The sequence below is a fragment of the Bos indicus x Bos taurus genome, chromosome 8 (genome assembly GCF_003369695.1).
Source record: "Bos indicus x Bos taurus breed Angus x Brahman F1 hybrid chromosome 8, Bos_hybrid_MaternalHap_v2.0, whole genome shotgun sequence".
Lineage (NCBI taxonomy): Eukaryota > Metazoa > Chordata > Mammalia > Artiodactyla > Bovidae > Bos > Bos indicus x Bos taurus.
This window is the reverse complement of record NC_040083.1, coordinates 51,841,584-51,863,389: the sequence shown is the minus strand read 5'-3', so window position 1 is coordinate 51,863,389 and position 21,806 is coordinate 51,841,584. Positions and strand designations below refer to the sequence as shown.

Sequence of the window (21,806 nt, the reverse complement as noted above, 5' to 3'; positions counted from 1 at the left end):
CTTACCACGATAACAGTTCTTTGATCAGAAAAGTCATTTAGCTGAAAGGACTTCTAAGATCTTACTCAAGGATTGCAAAGAAGTGTCAAGTGCAAAGGACAAGCTCTTTAAAAATGGTGGCCTAATACAGTGTGTGCTGAGAATAATTCTAAGGCATGGTTGAGCCTAGAGAAAGAAGGTGAAGACTGATGACTAATGCCTGCCCTGGGTGCAGGAAGGGGGTGACAACCATTGTGGTGTAGTTCTATGATGATGAAATCCAAAGCTCACCTTCTTTTCTACATTTTGAGAAATGAGTTAAGGAGGCCCTGCGATATAAAGAGGTCTGTCAAAAATAGCTCAACAGTGACTAAAACTCAGGACCCCAAATTCTGTTTTAGTACTATTTATTTTACAGTATATTCTATACTGTCATCATGGGATGTAACTACTGTCTGTGCAACTATAAACAAGTTGCTGCTTACAACTGATAGGTACACATCAGTTTATACAAGAGATATACTGCTTTTACCACTTAGTAAATAGATGGGGAAACAGTGGAAGCAGTGTTAGACTTTATTTTTGAGGGGCTCCAAAATCACTGCAGATGGTGATTGCAGCTATGAAATTAAAAGACGCTTACTCCTTGGAAGGAAAATTATGACCAACCTAGATAGCATATTCAAAAGCAGAGATATTACTTTGCCAACAAAGGTCCGTCTAGTCAAGGCTATGGTTTTTCCAGTGGTCAGGTATGGATGTGAGAGTTGGACTGTGAAGAAAGCTGAGCGCCAAAGAATTGATGCTTTTGAACTGTGGTGTTGGAGAAGACTCTTGAGAGTCCCTTGGACTGCAAGGAGATCCAACCAGTCCATCCTAAAGGAGACCAGTCCTGGGTGTTCATTGGAAGGACTGATGCTGAGGCTGAAACTCCAATACTTTGGCCATCTCATGCGAAGAGTTGACTCATTGGAAAAGACCCTGATGCTGGGAGGGATTGGGGGCAGGAAGAGAAGGGGACGACAGAGGATGAGATGGGCTGCATGGCATCACCAACTTGATGCACATGAGTTTGAGTGAACTCTGGGAGTTGGTGATGAGTTGAGTGAACTCAGGGAGGCCTGGCATGCTGCGGTCCATGGGGTCGCAAAGAGTTGGACACGACTGAGCAACTGAACTGAACTGAATGTCATCTATTCTTCCTACGTAAATATTAATCTATATATCATTTAAATGGTTATAATTATTCTTTACAATCTTTCAAATTTATATAAAATGGCATAAACCTATATACATATACCTATATATATGTGTGTGTACATATACACACACATGCATCATAATTTTATTCCTAGAAATTTACCTATTTTTCACTAGTGTTAATGAAATATAAAAATAATAGCTTGTATATACATTTTAAATATCTTGGGATAAATTTCTAGAAGTGGAATTACTGGATCAAAGAGTACAGAATATACTGTCATAATGTCAATAAAAGATGAAAGCGGTTTAATCAAACCTCATAAAAATGGCAAGACTGATAAATATTACTACAAAATACCAAGTTGTTATGCATGACAAAACAAAAAGATAGGCCATAAGCCAAGTTGGATGATAATAGGGAGAATGGAGAAAATATCTAGACAAACCTCTGTGTACATAAAGCCCTATATATAAGTTTTTCAATCTTTTTCATCCTTGCCAAACTGAGTTGAAAAATATTATCTCATCGTCATTTCCCTCTTTATCCCTTATGATTACATTTGTTGCTATGCATCTTTTCAAATATTTATTAGCTATTTCTATGTCTTGCCTTGTGAATAACCTCTTCATGCTTTTTGCCCAAATCACTCATTGCCTTTCCATCATATCTGTTATAAATATGTTTCCAAATGTTTTATTTGGAACATGAAAATCTTGTTTATGGAATTTTTAGGTTGTCACACACAATATTTAATCTTAATATACTCATAATTATCTTGCCCCCTGATACTGGGTTATACCACTTTAATCATTACAAAAAATGATCTCTTTTTCAAAAAATACTTCTGGAAGCTCCAAGCTAAACTACTAATTTTCCCCTGAGCATAGCAATTATTTACTATGATTTTTTATTAGCCTCTTGTTGCATATTACTTCCTGGTGTAGGTTATTTTTATTCAAATGTCAAATTCCCTTTATGGGTTTACTGTTTTTATACTACATTGCGTCTATTATTAATTAATGCAGTTCTACAGGAGCATAAGGACATCTGTTTTTAATTCTGCCCTGGTTTATTCTTAGGCCCATGGGTTATTAAGAAGTAGGATTTAAATTTTTTGAATGTTTGCAGCTGTTATATTTTTTATAATCAATAACTTCATTAACTTACGATAAAATAATTTTTATGAAGCAATCATTTGAATTTGGTGAGTGCACAAAATGGTGAAGTATGTGGTCTATTTTTATAAATGTTCTATGTGGTTGAAAAGATATATATTTTCCAATTATTCTAGGTAAGTCCATCATGTCAAGCTTGTTCATTATTTTGTGGATTTGTTAATATTCTTTGTGGTTCTATCCATTTTTATTGCCTTTAGAATGGAACTATCAAATCTTTCTAGTGAAACAAATTGTTTATGTATATGTAATAACACTTTCTGTTTCGTAAATAAAATTAAAGATATCTTGTTAGTACTTAAATTATAAACCACTTGATCCTTTTACTTTCAAATATTCTGTTTATATTATTTATACCTCATAAATAGAATATAATTTTTTTTAAACCCTGGAAATCTTTATTTTTGACTCAAGAGTTAGTCTATTTATATTATCTAAGTATTCATATACACATAATCATTTCTGTATTTTTCCCCTGTACTAGTTTGGATATTATACATTCTATTATTTAGTGCTTATCCTAGATATTTGATCATGGGTACCTAAGATCACAAAGTTACTGATATTTTTTTCAACTTTTCCCAAACAGTACAGATGTCAGAATGTTGTAAGTCTGATTATCCAGCTCTTGACTTGATCCTCCCATAATTATAGTTACACACTGGATATTTTTTTAACACTGGAAATCACCCATCACTGTTCTACTTTGAACAATCAATGTTTGTTTAGACTTACATTTCTTGCTTTGTTTACTTTTGTAGCACTTATTTCCTTCTGGGATCACTGGTTTCTTTCTGAAGAACATTCTATAAATTTACCCATCAGAGAGGCTTTTGATAGCCTCAGAAAATGACTTTATTTTACTGCTCTTCTTAAAAACTAATTTCAATGGATATAGTTAAAATAGTAAGAACAGATACTATACTCAATCTTAGCCAAAAGGTAGAGAAGCATTTTTTCAATGGGTATAGAATTCTAGACTAATAGCACTTCAAAGATGCCATTCCACCATTTTTTAGCTTCCCTTCTTTCTGGTGAGAAGTCAGCCATCTGGATGACTTTTCAGATCTTTGCCTTTTCTATTCTGCAGGTTCATTAAGATATTGTATGTGTGGATTTTAAAAACCTCTTTCTTGGAATTCCTAAACCTATAGTTTAACATTTAAATTTTCAGAAGTCTCAGCTAGTACCTTGATGTATCCCTTTATATCATTCTATGGTTCTTCTTATCAGAATCCCAATTAAGCATACATTAGACCTTTTCACACTTTTCAAATCTTTATCTCATCTTCAGGCTTCCCACATACATTGCTCTCTTGGCTGTCTTCTCTGTAACTTGCTCAGTTCTATATTTCACTTATCTTGACTTTAGCCATGACTAACCTGATATTTAATCCATTCACTGAATTATTCTTTTCAGGTACTATACACTTTATTTTTGAAGTTCTTTTTTCAAATTTGGTTAATTTGGATAGTCAATTTTTCTTAAAAATGCTTTTCAATATTTATTTGATACAAATAAATTATATATAAATAATAATTCTAAGTAGGTGAATCTATTTCTACTATTTGTGTTTTTTACTGGCTTGTCTTTATGGCAATGTTTACTCCATGTAGTTGGTGAACTGTCCATTTAGAAGATTGTGCTATTTAGGCTTTTTTCTTTGTGAATTCTTTGAGGATGGTATGGAAAACTCATTAAGAACTGTGAGTTATTCTCAAAAGTAGTTATTTGTTTATCCCTTTGTCCCATCTATTAACCAGGGAGAGAAAGTCAAATACATCCTTTCACTTCCCATGTAGGGTTTCTTTTTCTGTGTTTATTGCACTGAAGACAGTAACTTAGGGGTTCCATTTTATGCAGGTCTCAGCCCTTTGGACCAAAGCCTTGTCTCCTGCTATCTCTGGACTTTTAAAATTCAGTTCCAGGCTGGTTGGGATTGGTTAGTCATCCTGGGAAATGCCTGGTGTTGCCCACCTAGTTTATAGATTTGAGGTTTCTCAAAGAAATACCCTAGCACCCCATAAGCTCAACCATGCACTAAGAAGTTCTTTAATATTTTCCCATGATTTTTAGATATACTGTGGGAGGAAAGATTTAACTGAATATCTGTTCTACCATATTACTAAAACAATAGAAGTGACTTGGTTCTGTATTTCTAAAAGCCCTGTACATATTATGTGCGTCATTCATGTACAGTGAATGTTTGTAAGTGAAGAACACAGTGAATATTCTCCTTATAAAAACATTTCTTCTGTACAGGGCTCTACATCATGATATGTGGACTATTTTGAGGAGACAGGCAAGTTATACTCTACTGCTGACACATATATTTTAAATATCAGTTAAATCATGTATTTCAGCATACTGTAATTGAGGGTCCAAATTGCAGCTCAACTACATTTAAACAGCCCACTCTTCAGATGACAATGATCATTATTCCAAGTAAAGTACTAGTCATCTTTTTTATTTTTATATCTTAGTTAGACTCTGTTTTGACATGAATTTTAAATAGATCATAGAACAATGGATATATCATCATGACCTATTCAAGTATGTGATCATGACTCAATTTCTTCCTTCTCCCAAACAACAAAGGGTGGTCAACAAAAAGTATATTCATGATGTCAGTAAATATGAAAGTCACAAAACAAACAAAACTGTTTTTCAGATGTAGTTTTCTTCAGAGATGATTGAGTGTGAGCATTTAAAGTATTTTTAGCATAAGAAGAAAGACTTAGTATATTTTAGTCTAGAAAACAACATACTCATTAGATTAAGCTCGGACACACACGGTACCTAAATAAAAATTTTAATATACCAAGTCCCATACAATGTTCTTTGGAAAGAAAATGAGTCACCTGTTTAACTTTCTTACATATGTTCACAATATTACTAAGAAACATATTTTCTGAGACCTTTAAAAGATAACCCAATTATGTAAATTATAAGGATATATAAATCAAGGACTTAAATTGAATAGCATCTAAAATAAAGTACATCCAGAGAAACTAGGAATTAAAAATGCATCAGTTCTCTGAATCCCTTAAGGATATGGTTATGTCTGCCCTGCTGCTGCTGCTGCTAAGTCACTTTAGTCATGTCTGACTCTGTGTGACCCCATAGACATTTCTCCAAAGAAGACATACGGATGGCCAACAAACACATGAAAAGATGCTCAACATCACTCACTATCAGAGAAATGCAAATCAAAACCACAATGAGGTACCATTTCACGCCAGTTAGAATGGCTGCTATCCAAAAGTCTACAAGCAATAAATGCTGGAGAGGGTGTGGAGAAAAGGGAACCCTCTTACACTGTTGGTGGGAATGCAAACTAGTACAGCCATTATGGAGAACAGTGTGGAGATTCCTTAAAAAACTGGAAACAGAACTGCTTTATGACCCAGCAATCCCACTGCTGGGCATACACACTGAGGAAACCAGAAGGGAAAGAGACACGTGTGCCCTAATGTTCATCGCAGCACTGTTTATAATAGACAGGACATGGAAGCAACCTAGATGCCCACCAGCAGATGAATGGATAAGAAAGCTGTGGTACATATACACAATGGAGTATTACTCAGCCATTAAAAAGAATACATTTGAATCAGTTCTAATGAGGTGGATGAAACTGGAGCCTATTATACAGAGTGAAGTAAGCCAGAAGGAAAAACACCAATACAGTATACTAACACATATATATGGAATTTAGAAAGATGGTAACAATAACCCTGTGTACGAGACAGCAAAAGAGACACTGATGTATAGAACAGTCTTATGGACTCTGTGGGAGAGGGAGAGGGTGGGAAGATTTGGGAGAATGGCATTGAAACATGTAAAATATCATGTATGAAACGACATGCCAGTCCAGGTTTGATGTACGATACTGGATGCTTGGGGCTGGTGCACTGGGACGACCCAGAGGGATGGTGTGGGGAGGGAGGAGGGAGGAGGGTTCAGGATGGGGAGCATGTGTATACCTGTGGCGGATTCATTTTGATATTTGGCAAAACTAATACAATTATGTAAAGTTTAAAAATAAAATAAAATTAAAAAAAATAAACTACAAAAAAAAAAAAAGAATACATTTGAAGCAGTTCTAATGAGGTGGATGAAACTGGAGCCGATTATACAGAGTGAAGTAAGCCAGAAAGAAAAACACCAGTACAGTATACTAACACATATATATAGAATTTAGAAAGATAGTAACTATAACCCTGTATGCGAGACAGCAAAAGAAACACAGATGTATAAAATAGTCTTTTGGACTCTGTGGGAGAGGAAGAGGGTGGGATGATTTGGGAGAATGGCATTGAAACATGCATAATATCATATATGAAACGAAAAGATGGAAAATCAGATCAGAGAGTGCCTGTTAACTCCTTTCTATAATACTGTGAACTCATGCAAGTGAAGTGAGGGTAGAATATAAATTTTGGGGTCCATTACATCTTGCTACATAGTAAAGTACTGCCTTCACTCCTTTGCTTTCTCCTACTCTAGTCACACTGCTTTATAAACTGTTTTTTAATTTCATATGAGTTAGTAGGGATGGAAATATTAACTCACTTGAGATTTACCATGAATCTGAAGGTAAGACGTGAACAAGCTCGGCAATGAATCAGAAACATCAGGACACACGCAAGAGGTCTCCGGTTAGTGATCACTACATTGCTTGAAATTATACTTGTATGGAATCAAGCAATGGCAAGTTGGAGAAAGACTGCTTTCTACGTCTGTTCTTTCTTAGGACAAACATCTTCAGCTGCTCATGGATTCTGTCTCCAGGCTCCAGCCCCCACTGTTTCTAGTCCCTTTGACATCTGATGTGTCCATTCTCCTTGGCATGTTTTGATTTTGTTTAAATCTGAGTGAAAACCTTCCATCTGAGCTTACTTCAAAAGCCCCCTTAGAAAGGGACAGGAGAGCAAGAATAGTGATATGTTTGAGTATTCTCCAATATATCACGCAGAGCTTTTCTTTCTGATTGGTTTTGTAGCTCTTGATAATATTACCACTTGGTTTATATCACCCTCTCCACTTCTCAAAGTACTTTAACCTCATCTGGTTCTCACTTCAACTCTGCAAAATAAGCAAAACAGACACTACTACTCTTATTGAGAGAAATGTAGTCAGTCATACAGTGATTAGTAGGTATAAACTGTGATGGGGCAATGACTAGATCTGGGTCTCCTGGGCATAGATAAATTAATGCTTTTTACTCTTGCAGCAAGACTCACAGGGGCCCATATTCCTAAGTATTTGAATGATGGCCAAGATTTCTTGACTTCCTTGCCAAAACCCTACTTATTCTGTGAGGTAGAGGCAACTACTTCCTCATTAGTATTGATGACAACATATTTGACAATATATTTTATAGAATCTCCAAACTAAATTATTCAACTTGAGGTATAAGTAGCAAATGCTGAGAATCTTAAAAATGAAAACTTCAGAAGAATGGGAAATAGCTGAAAATAGATTTTCACTCTATCTCCAGCGAAAAGCTTAAGGAACATGTTGGCAGCAGGGAGGTGGGGGGCAGGGGTGGAAGGGTAAATGAAAATTTTTAGGGAGGAAAAAAGCCACACAGTCAACTTTCTGATGATTCGTTTTTGTGAGAATATTAAGATAATAGTTTCTGATGTGATGACAGTTAAACATAGTCGCTGGGGCTTCCATAATACTAAATTTTTTTAATATACTAGGAAGAAATTCAAGAAAATTCATTCACAATAACTGCTATGGATTGAATGTTTCTGTCCATCCTATCCCAAGCCACATATGGAAACCCTAATCCCAGTGTGATGATACTTGGAGCAGAGGCCTTGTGGACACGACTAGGTGATGAATGGTAGTCTCATGATGGAAAGAGTGCCTGTATAGGAAAAGACACGAGAGAGCTGACTTCTCTCCTCTGCCATGGAAGAAGGCAGCCATCTACAAGCCAAAAGCCAAATCTGCCGGCACCTTAATATCAGAATTCCCAGCCTCTAGAACTGTGAAAAATAAATGTTTGTTGTCTAAGCCACCCAGCCTACTCTGTTAGAGTAGCCTGAATTAAGACAGTGAAGGGCACATAAGATATGATCATATTCACAGGCCTTTTGATAGCCTAATATTCAAAGAAATTTAAACATGAACTTAAATTATGACAGTTTTTATACCTAGCAACACACATTATGAATCCTCCTTTTGGCTCTCAGGAGTAATATATACAATATTTGAAGAGATTAATAAAAGTATTCATCAATTGCTCCAAAGCCTAACAGATACATTGCAGGCAAGGAAAGAAAATGAAAAAATACTGTATTAGAGCATTACGTAGTAACAGAATACTACTAAGAATTAGCATCAGAAATATAATATGCAAATGACTAATAAGTCTTTTTAAAAAGGTACAGAATATTTCTCTTGGATGGTTAAAATTATTGTCAATCTCACACACACACACACACACACACAGGAATACACCTAAAAACTTGAAAAATATGAATAATGTGTGTAAATTGCATTAATGTAATTTTCCTGGCTTTGATATTTTGCTATAATTACACATGTTGCTACCACTGGGGGAATTCAGGTGAAGGATATGGGGGACCTCTACTATTTCTTAAACTTGCTGTGAGTTTATAATTACTTTAAAGTTTAAAAATCATTGTAGGTTTGAAGAAGTTTAAAAATCATTGTAGGTTTGAAGAATTTGTACAGTTATTTATAATATTGACTGTAATCCAAGAAGATTTCAGTCAGAACCTAAAATACTGAAAATAAATAAATCTCAAGTGGTCAAACTGTTTTAGAATTTTTTTCTCACCTCTGCCATTTTCCTTCCTCCTTAACTTCCCCAGCCTAGGAAAATTACTTATTCATTGTTAAATAAATTAACTGTTAAACATACTAGCTCACATTTAAAGGAAAGAGTAAATAGCTTGGTTTATTAGAAAACCTAGTTCTTTACCTCACTTCTGTTGCTTTCCCAACTATAACGTTGTATGGAATGATGAAGTACAATAAAATCCACAGCAGCTTAACTCACACACACTTCTATATATATAACAGATAACCCTATTGTATAGCAAAGGGAATGATATTCAGTATTTTGTAATCATCTATAAGGGGAAAGAATTTGCAACACAGACACACTGCATGGAGTAAAAACTTGTTTGTGTATATATATGTGGGCTTTTCTGGTGGCTCAGACTGTAAAGAATCTGCTTGCAATGCAGGAGACACAGGTTTGATCCCTGGGTCAGGACGATCTCCTTGAGAAGAGAATGGCTGCTCCAGCATTCTTGCCTGGAGAATTACAAAGAGCTGGATACAACTCAGGGGCCAACACTACATATGTATGTATGTATGTGTGTGTGTTTATGTATGAGTCACTTTGCTGTATATCTGAAACTAACAGAACATGGTAAATCAACCATTGTTTGTTTGTTGTTTAGTTAGTAAGCCATGTCTGACTTTTTTGTGATCCCACAGACTGTAGCCCGCCAGGCTCCCGATCCATGGGATTTCCCATGCAAGAATATTGGAGTGGGTTGCCATTTCCTTCTCTAGGGAATCTTCCCAGCCCAGGGATCAAACCCACATCTCCCACTTGGCAGGCAGAATCTTTACCACTGAGCCACCTGGGAAGTCCAAAAACAACAATACTTCAATTTTTTAAAAAAACCTACAGTAGGCATTTTTATACATGTTTTTGTATATAGTGGCTGACCAAGAGGTAGGCTTTTCATCAGCCTCCCTCTCTTCCTACCCTTATCTTATACATCAACGACAATGTCAAAGCACTGGGTACGAGAGATCCCTTTGATGAAACTCATTAATCATGATGATTAAATTAGGCCCTTTTACTTGGCTCCCTGGTTGATATTCTAAATTTACCCAACCATGCTTTTCAACTTTTTTTTGCTTTACTGATTAATATTTTGATTTACTGATATCCACATGTTACTTGAGCTTATTTCTATGAATTCACATTGCCATGCCTGTCTATGCTGCTGCTAAGCCACTTCAGTCGTGTCTGACTCTGTGTGACCTGATAGATGGCAGCCTACCAGGCTCCCCCATCCCTGGGATTTTCCAGGCAAGAGTACTGGAGTGGGGTGCCATTGCCTTCTCCGATGCCTGTCTATATCCCCTAGTAATTCTGTGATGCTATTTCTTCCCCACTGGATCTATTAAGAGCCCATCGCACTGCTCTTCCAGCTCCTTAAGCTCTTATCAGAGGGTTCTGTTCGGTCTCTGAAAATTACACAAACTAGATTTTACTCCATGTAGTCAAAGCTTTGGGAACACTCTGATATTTTTCACCACAAATTGGGGCCTGAGACATTATCTCCCTTACCCCTTGACTACAAATATTCAGAAATTAGTCATTTCTGTTGATTCTTTTTAGATGTGTTTTTAGTGAGCTGAGAGTCAAGTGTCCTCTCTTGAAAGTTCATAAATGTGGATCTGGAGGCTCCAACTCGTCCCTGGAGCTGGAGGAACAACATGATGCCCATCTTTTCTACTGGACATCTGTCTGCTTTACTAGGATAATTACTACCTACAGTTCCAGCACAGAGAAATGTAAAGTTACTTTTTAGGTAAGCAATGAACTCTGTCAGGAATGCTATTTTATTTTTATTTTTTTGAAAATTATTCAAGTACTTACCAAGAATTCTTTTAGTTAACAATATTACTCCCTCCAAGCTCTTCCTTCCTCCTTCCTTCCATTTGTCCCTTCTCCCTTGCTCAAGTCCAGATAATCTACATCCTGTGTTCCAGATATCTTCTTAACAAGGGGCATATAGAGTTGAAGTATCCAAAGCTATGGCACTCACAGTCTTGGTGGGGAAAAGTCTGAGTAAAGGATTAACAAAAGATTTTCTCTTTATCTATGGAAAAATCACTTTAAGATTCTAGCTCTATTTCCCTTGGTATCTGAAAAAGGTGGAATGTCAGCTACCAAACAACACCATTTATGGTTAAAAAAAAACACAAAAAAACAAAACACTGAACTTTAATTAGTGAGTGACCATGAGCTGGGAGGTCTGTGGCCAGAGCAATAAACACATGGTGAGGAGTCGTGGCTTTGGGCTTCTGAGAGAGGACACTGGAAACTGAGTGTGACCTTCCCTGTGTGGCCGCGGAAGCTCTGTTCATAGGTAACTGCAAGAAATACTGTTCCTAAGAGCATGAGGCTTCTAGGGCAAAGGGACTCTCACGCTTTTCTTTCTAGCACACCAGCAGTGTCACTTGGGTGTCACTTGGGTCATGGTGGGGGGACAGGGGAAGAGTAAAAAATAGTCCTGGAGCTGGTGAGCACTCCTCCTGAAGAAATGTAGCCGATACTGTCTTACTAAAACGTATTTCTATCCATCTAATTACCACTTGTGGCCTAAAGAGTCCTGTGATTTCAACTAACCAATGAACTAAGATCACTGACAGGGGTGTTGTAAGATGTATGCAAATAATTACCAATTATTGAGGTACACACTAATCAAGGTTTATGTATAAGGTGTTACAGAAATTTCGGCTCCAAGAGTTCTGACTTCAGGTTGGTATTTATGAAAATGCTTGGTATGCAGCCTAAACAACTCTTCCTTACACCTGAACTGATTTTTCCTGTAATTCTGCATCCTCATAATTATAAGAAAATTTCATAATTAGAACTCATGAAAGCATGAAATATGAAGAATATATTGAGTATGTATACCAGGAGACTGGAAAAAGATCTATAAAGATAATGAAAGAAATAATGACCTGTATCAAATTATAATTTTGATTTTTCTGGTCTATTTCTTTCCATACATACTTCTCTTCTACAAATGTATACTGAAAACCACTTCATATAAATATTTCTAAAGTAGCAAAAATAAGAGACCAGGATGCTAGAATGTACCTTACACAGAGAATACTTCAATTTTACCCATGGTTCTGTATATAGGTAAATTCTCATTTTATAAATATTATAATGACCTAGTTAAATGTGTGTATTGAGACAACTCCCATGTCCTGGTTCATAATTAATTAACTTTTCTGTGTCATTCATTCAGCAAATATTTATTGAGTACCTAATACATCCTACGGAATGTATTAGTCACTAAGGATTCAAATAGTGGGAAAAGTAGCCATGATATAATGTATTTTCAATGAATTCTGTTGGCTTAGAAATCCTGAATAATAGGTAATAATTCACAAGTCTCTGTTCATTTAGCAGTAAACTATTTAACATTCTGCTTCTATTTGCTTTAGCTAAAATATTCAGGTAAAGATATCTTTCAGTGATACATTCAGTGGTACATACATTGTGAAATAGGCTAAAAATATTTGTTTTGCTCAAAAATCTGTTAATGATTGACTGATGAAGAAATGTGATCTTATAAACACTTGACTTCAATTTGCTTGAAACTGCTTCAATATCATGAATGAACTGTCAAAACACTTTTAAAGATGTGAGTTGTACTTTTCAGGGAATAATCATCTAAAATAGGTGACTATTACAGAACCCCGATTGTTTGCAATACAGTAGGTAAACTGTGGCCCCGAGGTCTAAGGAGCTGGGTGGCGCTTAGTCCCAGGGTCCCTCTGAACTCGAGAAAGAGGTCCTAAAGTATAGATGAGTAACTCAAACACCTCTATTCACTGGGTGATCCTCACTTCAGCTCAGCTCCGCCAAGCACCTGCCAGCCCTTCTGTTTATTGACAGCTATTCTTGGTTGTCTCTGTAGAGTCCATCAGAATCATTTCCTTACGTATTGGAATGTTCTCAACATTATGGAGGTATGAAACCAACAATTAAGGAAGGCCTCCCTCCAAAACATATAATTTATCATAATTCCTAATTATCAGTTCAGCATTTTAGCACAGAAATAATACTTCATTTAGAAACAACATAAGGAATGGGTCTCTGTTATGATGGTATTTGCATGAGTTTATGAGCAGGGGTTGGCAAACATTTTCTGTAATGGGCCAAATAGTAAATATCTCAGGCTTTATAGGGCCACATGAAGTCTCTGTCACATATCCTTTTTTTTTTTTTTTTAACCCTTTGAAAATGTAAAAAATATTTTTAGCTAGAAAATTAACAGATTTACCTGCATTGTACAGTTTGATAAATTTCTGGTTTCTAGGTATGCAGGGTAAATACAGCCATAGCCATTTATGTCTTTTTGGTAACCAAAAACACATGCTTCTATGTTTTCTATCTCCCCTTCCTATGATTTGATACTAATACTGAATATTTTTAAATATAAATTCATCAACTCAATAGCTATTATGTATCATTCATATCCAATGGTTAATTTCCATTTGAAAGAATGCTTAATGTAATTTGCAGTTTAGACATCAAATCAACAAACGGTAAGGTTCATTTATTTATTATTAGATAATCTCACCTAAATTCTCATAAATTTAATTTAATTTGATCTGTCTGATAATCTTGTACTGCATGTACTTTTATCTCTCTTATAGCGAAGGAAATGGAGATTGCTATGGGCTAAGTGACTTCACCAAGGTAATCCAGCCAGTTTACTGCAAAAGAACTTGAAACCAGATCTCCTGACATCAAGTCCTAGTGTTTCCACAACAGCAAATGCATAATCAATTTGTGAAAAAACATGTATCTATCTTCAGGCGCACACACACTCAGCAGAGCCAATAAAGTCATGATGACTTGAGACTTTTTCTGAGAGGAACGCTCACAAGTACACCTTTGAAGCTATTTGGATCACTGCCCACAGGTTCTTTTTAAATTGGGTATCATAATGATTAGGATTCCTAACTAAGCAAGTAAAAATGATATTCACGAATGATCCTACCTCTAACAAAATCACTGTGGACTCAAGCAGCCCCACCCTTTTCAGTGCTAGAAATTTTTATCTCTGCGTAAATATAAAAGGCAAACAATACAAGGCAAATCAAGCAAACAACTGCCTAATGAACTTGCAAAAGACACAGGATTTCATACAATCAATGAAAATAATATTCGAGAATAGCTTTAATCACTCTGAAAGCTTTTGTTGAAAGAGGATCCAGAAGAGCGAGATTTAGTGAAACTGGAACAAGGCTGGCGACGTGACAGTGGCTTTAAATGAGAATGATTTGTCAATAAAATGATTCCAAATGGCCCTTGGAAAAACCGATAAAGATTTTTATAAACTGAGTCTGTTTATTACTCTACTAAAATTCAAATTTCGTAATATTACATAAAAACTACAACTTTAAACATGATTCATTTTTGTTTGATGTAAGAATGGCTACAGCTGCCTGTTCTGCTAGATAATAAACTACATGTATTTTCATCATTTTAGTTTTATTGTTTAAAATAAAACACCATTTGTATCGTTCATTACAAGACTCTGGCCCCAATTTAAGGGGATTCATTTTTAATGTTTTCTCCTCCCAACACCCATTTATTTCAGTAATAAGTCCCTCATGCACAGCTTCTCTAAACCAGGAAGGCTGTTGATTAAGTAAGAGAGTAAGGAACTTGCTCTCCTCTCTTGAGAGTGCAGAAGCAGTCACAGAGTTTGAGTCACTGCCATGCCAGAATTGGCTTGTTATCTTGACCTTCACTCTATATTCTATGCAAGTCCCTTTCCATAGCCTAAGTGCTTTTTTCTTGTCACTGGAATACATAAGCTGTTTACACCAAAATAATCATGAGAAGGCTACTCCCCCATGAACACAATGTGATAATAGAAAATGTCAGGCCCTAAATCGCATGATCAGCAACGGTAAGATTTCCCTTGAAGCAGACATGCAGTTTCTTAAGTTTGGGGTGAGGTTCTTATTTCCTCAGTTCACACATTACTTGCTTTGGCTTAGGTGTGAGACCACACTGACAGACACAGGGAAGGTCTGTGGCTGGATGTTATTATGTCTGGTTTTCTTTATTAAAATTAGACACTGTGACACTCTTTATGTCCCACAAGAAGTGAGTTCATAGAACTCCAATGGGTGATATTTAAGAACTTCTTGGTCTAGTATCTAAACATCTTAGAATATAAAAGAAAACAGCATGTGTTAATGCTACTACTAGGTTCTTTTCCAGCATTCAGATCTATTCAACTCTTTAGACTCAAAAAAAAAAAAAACAAAAACAAAAACGAAGATAAAAGAAAACAACTATATTGAGAAAGATATTCAGGGTTAAAGCATTTATTTATAGTATTCTTCATTATCTTCCCTACATAATAGTTTTAGAAAATGTAGCAACTGGAGGTGACAATCTCAGAAATAGGAAATCTTTGTGGCAAAATTAACAAACATTCTCTCAAGAGTGATCATTTTCTAACTTGCCCCCATGTACTCCCTTCTTCAACAGATTTTTTTTTCCCCTTCAAGACTCAGTGAAATCACTAAGTTTAGTGAAATCACTCAGTTTAGTGAAATCACTAAACTGTCTCTTTCCAACATTTCTGACAACATTTTTCTGTTCAGTGACCATCACTGGGACAGCAGGTGGACAACCAGGAAGGCAATCACAGGCCAGTTAAATCTCAATGAGGTAAGAAACTTTGTGAAGGGTGGAAAAGAGATTTAAACAGATTAGTCAGAAGAGGCACTCTTGGGCATAGTATGTGTTCGATAACCATCAGTCAATAGCTCAGACAATCATAAAACTGTGTCCTTTTCAAAGGGAGAAAAGCAAAATGACTTGGCAAACATTTTCTATTCCTCTCTCTCTGCCACTTTAAAATGGAAGAATTCTGGATCCTTGCTGTTAACCAAATGGCATTTACAGCTCTCAGTTGGCATGGGGCAGCTGAGAATCTAAAACGAGGAATGCTTATTCCATTTCCATTTCCATGGAAACCAGTCACCAACTGGTGAAAACAAGGTAGATCAAATTTTTGAACAAGAATGTTGAAATAATCACTGTTTTAAAACTTTTCTCTTGCCTTGGGATGGAGAGCATATTGTAATCTTAGGAACACACTGAGATGCGTGTTCACCACTGTTTTGTCATAATTCTTTTCATAATCACAGTAATGACTGTATCCATAGGAGTTTTTTGGGTCATTCTTTGAAGGAAAGATTGCTGTAAATCCAATAAATAAATCATTTAATAAAATGCAAAATTAAATGATCTTTTAAGGGTTTTTTTTAAAAATCAAAATAAACTTATAGCAATTAAGTAAACCTAAGGCAACCCACTCCAGTACTATTGCCTGGAAAATCCCATGGACAGAGGAGCCTGGTAGGCTACAGTCTATGGGGTCGCAAAGAGTCAGACACGACTGAGCAACTTCACTTTCACATTTCACTTTCACTTTCAAGAATGCCTTTCAAAATTTATGATCATGTTCCTCTTCTTCCATGTCCTCTGAGCAAATGCATAAGGCAAGAAAAGTGGTAATTTCCATAGAATGGCTTGACTCTGATCAGTTTTCTTGAACAGATTCAGAAGTGATATTCAATATTTTATTGACACTTGACTATGAAAATCTGACTTTGAAAAGACTCTTGAAACAACCAATTGTTACAGAGTGTAGATGAACTCCTTAAGCTCTGGGATCCATTTAGTTTTTCCAAGAGAATTTGACTTGCACCCTCCCCCGGTCCCACTAAAATCCATATACCACTCCCACTGTTTCCACTTTTAGAATATAAACATTCCAAACTGGGTAGAAGTGATTTCCCCTGGAGAAATAGGAGGAAAAGTGTGTCAGTGATTCATTTCATTCACAGCTACATTGCTAAGTGTTCCTGATGATAAAACCTCTAAAGCAGTGCTAATACCCTGCATTATCACATGGGCTAGTAAGGCCTATAGTATTCTGAACATTAAGAATGCATTATCTGTAATTCTCACAGCAAACTTCAAGGAGCTATTTTTGTCTCCATTTTATATATAAGAGAAAATTAAGTCCCCCAGTGGCAAAAAGATTTGTCCCAAGTTATTCCTATAACCATTTAGCATGTCTCCCCATGTCAGACTTTTACAATCACAGTCACACTGCTCAGACACCATTCCCTAATTCCAGCTTGTATTCCTAGTTCAAAAACATCACCATGTCTTAATTCCTAATCTCTAGATTAATTCTAATCTCCTCATATCAGTAAAATATAAACATAATTGGAAATGTCTGACCTCAATCATTATTATTTTTTGAGTATGAAGAACTCATGTATGATTATTATTTTTAATTTTTCAGCTAAATTCTAAATCTGAAGCTGTTCCTTAAGTTGGTCCAATTATTTCTGATTTGCTTCTTTCCAAGGTATGCTAAATATTTAAGCAGTTTGACCTTAATTTTTAATATCAACATTGTAGTTAATATATGAGAACACAATAAAAAGAAGGATATTTAAGTGTAATGAGATGGAAAGATAGATTTTCACTAGATTTCAAATCTCTAAAGGAATTACCTCAAAAGTTCCATCAATCAGTAATAAATGTACACAGTCTATTTTTACCATTTCATACTAAAATTACTCTGTGAAAACAATTTTTTAGGCTTATACTACTTGATTTAACTCCCTGTTTAAAGAAAAGCCAGGACATAATATCTGAAAGAAAAAAAAAAAACTTAAATAAAAGTTTAATTAATTTATAATTTTTCTGATGGCTAAGAATTAATGATCAAGTGATATTAATGAACATGGTTCCACACAACTTGCAATATTTTCTTTCCATGTAAATTTTACTCTGCTATTCAGAATTGAAATGAAGCTCCTTAATTTTATCTAAGGAAAATACTAACAAGTATGCATATAAAGGGAAGATTTCCTCCTGTTACTGAAACTGTTAGTTATTTATAGTCACTTAAGGCAGGAGAAGATTGAGGGCAGGAGGAGAAGGGGATGACATAGGACGAGATGGTTGGATGGCATCACTGACTCAATGGACATGAGTCTGAGCAAACTCAAGGAGACAGTGAAAGATAGGGAAACCTGGCATGCTTGGGGTCAATGGGGTCACAAAAAGTAGGACAGGACTTAGCAACTGAACGATAAAGACCAATAGAAACAAAAATGGCTGTTAGGGCAATTTACTCAATAACTTAGAATATTAGAATAAGGACGGATTAAAATAAATTTAAATCTTTTATTTCTGACACTGGTTTTAAATTCTTCACCACATTTCATGGTCTTTTTTCCTCCTCTGGTTTTCTCAAGGAAAAAAAAGGGCAATGATCTTGCCACAGAGCAGAGATATAGGGAAACTCAGCTTTCATTTGTGTTAAATTAGTAATAATTATAATGCATATCAAGATTACACCGTATAGTTAACAACTACAAAGCATGGCAGAATGATAATCACTTATTGCATGTCTATTATTCACCAGTGTCCAACACAAATGAAGCATGCTGTTTTCAGAGAGCTGTAAAAAAATTTAGTCAAAACTAGAGTATAATGCAATATAAGTTAAAAATAGAGGACACATTATGAATTCTTTGCATATATCTAAAGAGTTTGGACTTGGTCACAAAGGGCTTGAAGAAAGAGCAAAAACATGTTCAGATTTGTAATTTAGATAAGAGGCCCTAGGAAAAATAAGAAATTTATGACTTCTCTTAACAAAAAAGAAAAAAACAAAATGGGTAAACAGGAAGATGCTTTTTATTTCAAAGCTTGCAAGGAGCTCACTGATACCAAGGCACTTCCAGCCACCACACATTCTCTTTGTAATGATTATTCCCTCTCATCAGTCATTTTTCAAGACTCAGGTCAAATGCCACAGCTCCAGAAGACTTCACTATAATGTCTACCTACCTCCAGTGACAGCTCTTCTAAACCTTATTTCTCTGGTCTGTAGCACTGATTTACAATGGCTTATTTGGTTCTGTATAAACAGAACTCTTTATTTCAAATCTGATTTTAGGAGGAATGTTGTTGTTCCCACTCTTTTGCCAATCCATGGATTGCAGCTCATCAGGTTCCTCTGTCCATGGGATTTCCCAGGCAAGAATACTGGAGTGGCTTGCCATTTCCTTCTCCAGGGGAGATCGAACCTGTGTCTCCTGCATTGGCAGGTGGATTCTTTACCTCTGAGCCACCAGGGAAGCCCTTTAGGAGTAACTGCTACTGCTAAGTCACTTCAGTCATGTCCAACTCTGTGCGACCCCAGAGATGGCAGCCCACCAGGCTCCCCTGTCCCTGGGATTCTCCAAGCAAGAACACTGGAGTGGGTTGCCATTTCCTTCTCCAACACATGAGAGTGAAAAAGTGAAAGTGAAATCGCTCAGTTGTGTCCAACTCTTAGCGACCCCATGGACTGCAGCCTACCAGGTTCATCCACCCATGGGATTTTCCAGGCAAGAGTACTGGAGTGGGTTTCCATTGCCTTCTCCTTTTAGGAGTAAAACTACCAGTAAAATAGATTTTAATGAGGTTTTTAAAAAGGAGAGTGGTTTAGTTGAGGAAGAAGGAACTACACCCATTCCACACAGCCTCCTGACTGACAGAAAGCCTATTAAGATTGATCAACAGACTCCAGGCTTACATGAAACACAAAAAACAAAATGTCTCCAAACTGCATCTTGCCTAATGGCTTGTTTTTACTGTATCAGTTTAGTAACCGATCACTGTATTAGTTAAACGGTGGATTAAATCTTAAATTTCTACATACTCTAAGTATATCACTAGTTCGATTTTTAAGTGCTATTCTCCTAGTAAGTATTCAGAAGGTCTTTTCTGAATGAAACTATATGTCATAATATAAGCACTAGATTCTCAAAAATAACTACAATTACTGCCACGAACTAAAAGTGCTCATTATTTATCAACACTGTATTCAAAAATAGCACCTAGTATCATGTTCCAAATTAAAGTGCATGAAGTGATACAAAGAGCACAAATTTGGAAGATTCACTTTCATAAGCTATGTGAACCTGCCTTGAATTGTATTTTCCCTCCCTGGAAAAACAGGGACACCAGTGTTACTTCATTTCAGTTTCTTTGCTGCAACCGAGTTGAGCAGAAAAGCAGTTTGTTCAAAAGCCACTGTGAAGCTGAGAATCAGAATGGTTGGGAGCACAGAATTAACAAGATGGAGGCGAAGGATCAAGAAAAACACCTGGCTGTTCTATGAGGAAGGACCTGCTGGGAGAAAGAGGGGCTGCGCAGAAAGAACACAAGCGAGGGAGAGCTTACTTGGCCTTTTCTTTCGCCAGCTTGCACATGTGCTACTGATCTTTAGCATCTAGACTACATGGCCCCTGACCAAGACTAGAGCAGGGGAGGATGAGCAAGTCACTATTGAATCTGGCAATTCTAGCCACTATACTGGAGAGAAGTCTTGGCTCTCCATCAAGATTCAAAAGACAAAACATTCCTTACACATAAAAAACAACACAGACACTGGGGGCCCAAAACACCACCTACTACCTATCTGATATGAATTTTTACAAGTCAGAGAATTATGTAAAAATGCTTTGTGAACTGTAAAGTTCTAAATAAATTATTATCCTTGGTAGATGGTGCCTCTGTATTTGAGAAGATGAAATCTGAAATGTCTTAGAAGGACTAATGCCAGGTGATGGAATCAGAAAATCTGTTCTTTTTTCTTATCCCTCTTGGAAAACATATACTGACCCTGATGAACTCTATTTAGACTTTGCTGAGTTTATAGCCCAAGGGAAAAACAGCCAAGGTTTCTTTACAGGACAAAGTTGTTCCCTGCTCCCCCACGTAAATCATGTACCAAGCTCATCAAAGCTATAGAACTGTTCACAGGAAAACCAAATAAGCAGGTTGTATATACTGGGCTTCAAAAATTATAATTACTTAGCCGTGAATTTTCAAGTATGAACAACATGTAGTGTTTGTCCATGTATCAGCACAGCTTTTGGAGGGTATGGCTCAAAACATCCTCTCAGTGTACAAAAGGATCATTCAATTTTATTTAGCAACTTATCTAACAGTTACTTGGGCCTCCCTCCTCCATTCACATTGTCCTGGCTTACTACAAATACATGTGTGGGGAATCTATGTGTATTATATTCATAAAGATTTCAGAAGTTTCTGCATTTAAAAACATGTGAATTTAAGATGAGCACCGTTGTTCTAACAAAGTCTATTTTCTGAGCATCAGAAAAAACATTTCCCTAATAAGAAACAAGGGAAGAACATTAACAGATATGAAGTTGCTGTGGGTATTTTGTTTCAACCAAGATGAATTAAACAAGGGTTAGTAGACCTTCCAGTTGAAATAAGTTTTACAATGGAGATTCTAACAGAAGCTCATAGAAACATTATTAGAAAATTGGATGATAATAAATGGCATCAACTGATATAAGAACAGTACATACGATCATAAAATCTGAAAGAAAGAATATCTATATAACTTGTAATGGCATACCTGAATAATTGCTCAGATTTGCATTTGAGTTACAAACATTTCAACAAATATGAATAAACACTCCTAAACATGAATGAACACCAGCAAAATGGGTCTCATCTCCATACTTCCATGTTGTAGAATGTGGTTCTACCATTATAATG

The 21,806-nt window shown here is 36.1% G+C and overlaps 1 protein-coding gene and 1 pseudogene across 3 annotated transcripts in view; both read right to left on the bottom strand.

Annotated features, from left to right (window-relative positions):
- The window catches only part of PCSK5 (proprotein convertase subtilisin/kexin type 5), a 519,637-nt gene that overhangs the window by 338,666 nt on the left and 159,165 nt on the right, over positions 1-21,806 (bottom strand). The window lies entirely within an intron of this gene.
- Positions 3,184-3,313, bottom strand: LOC113897981 (annotated as a pseudogene).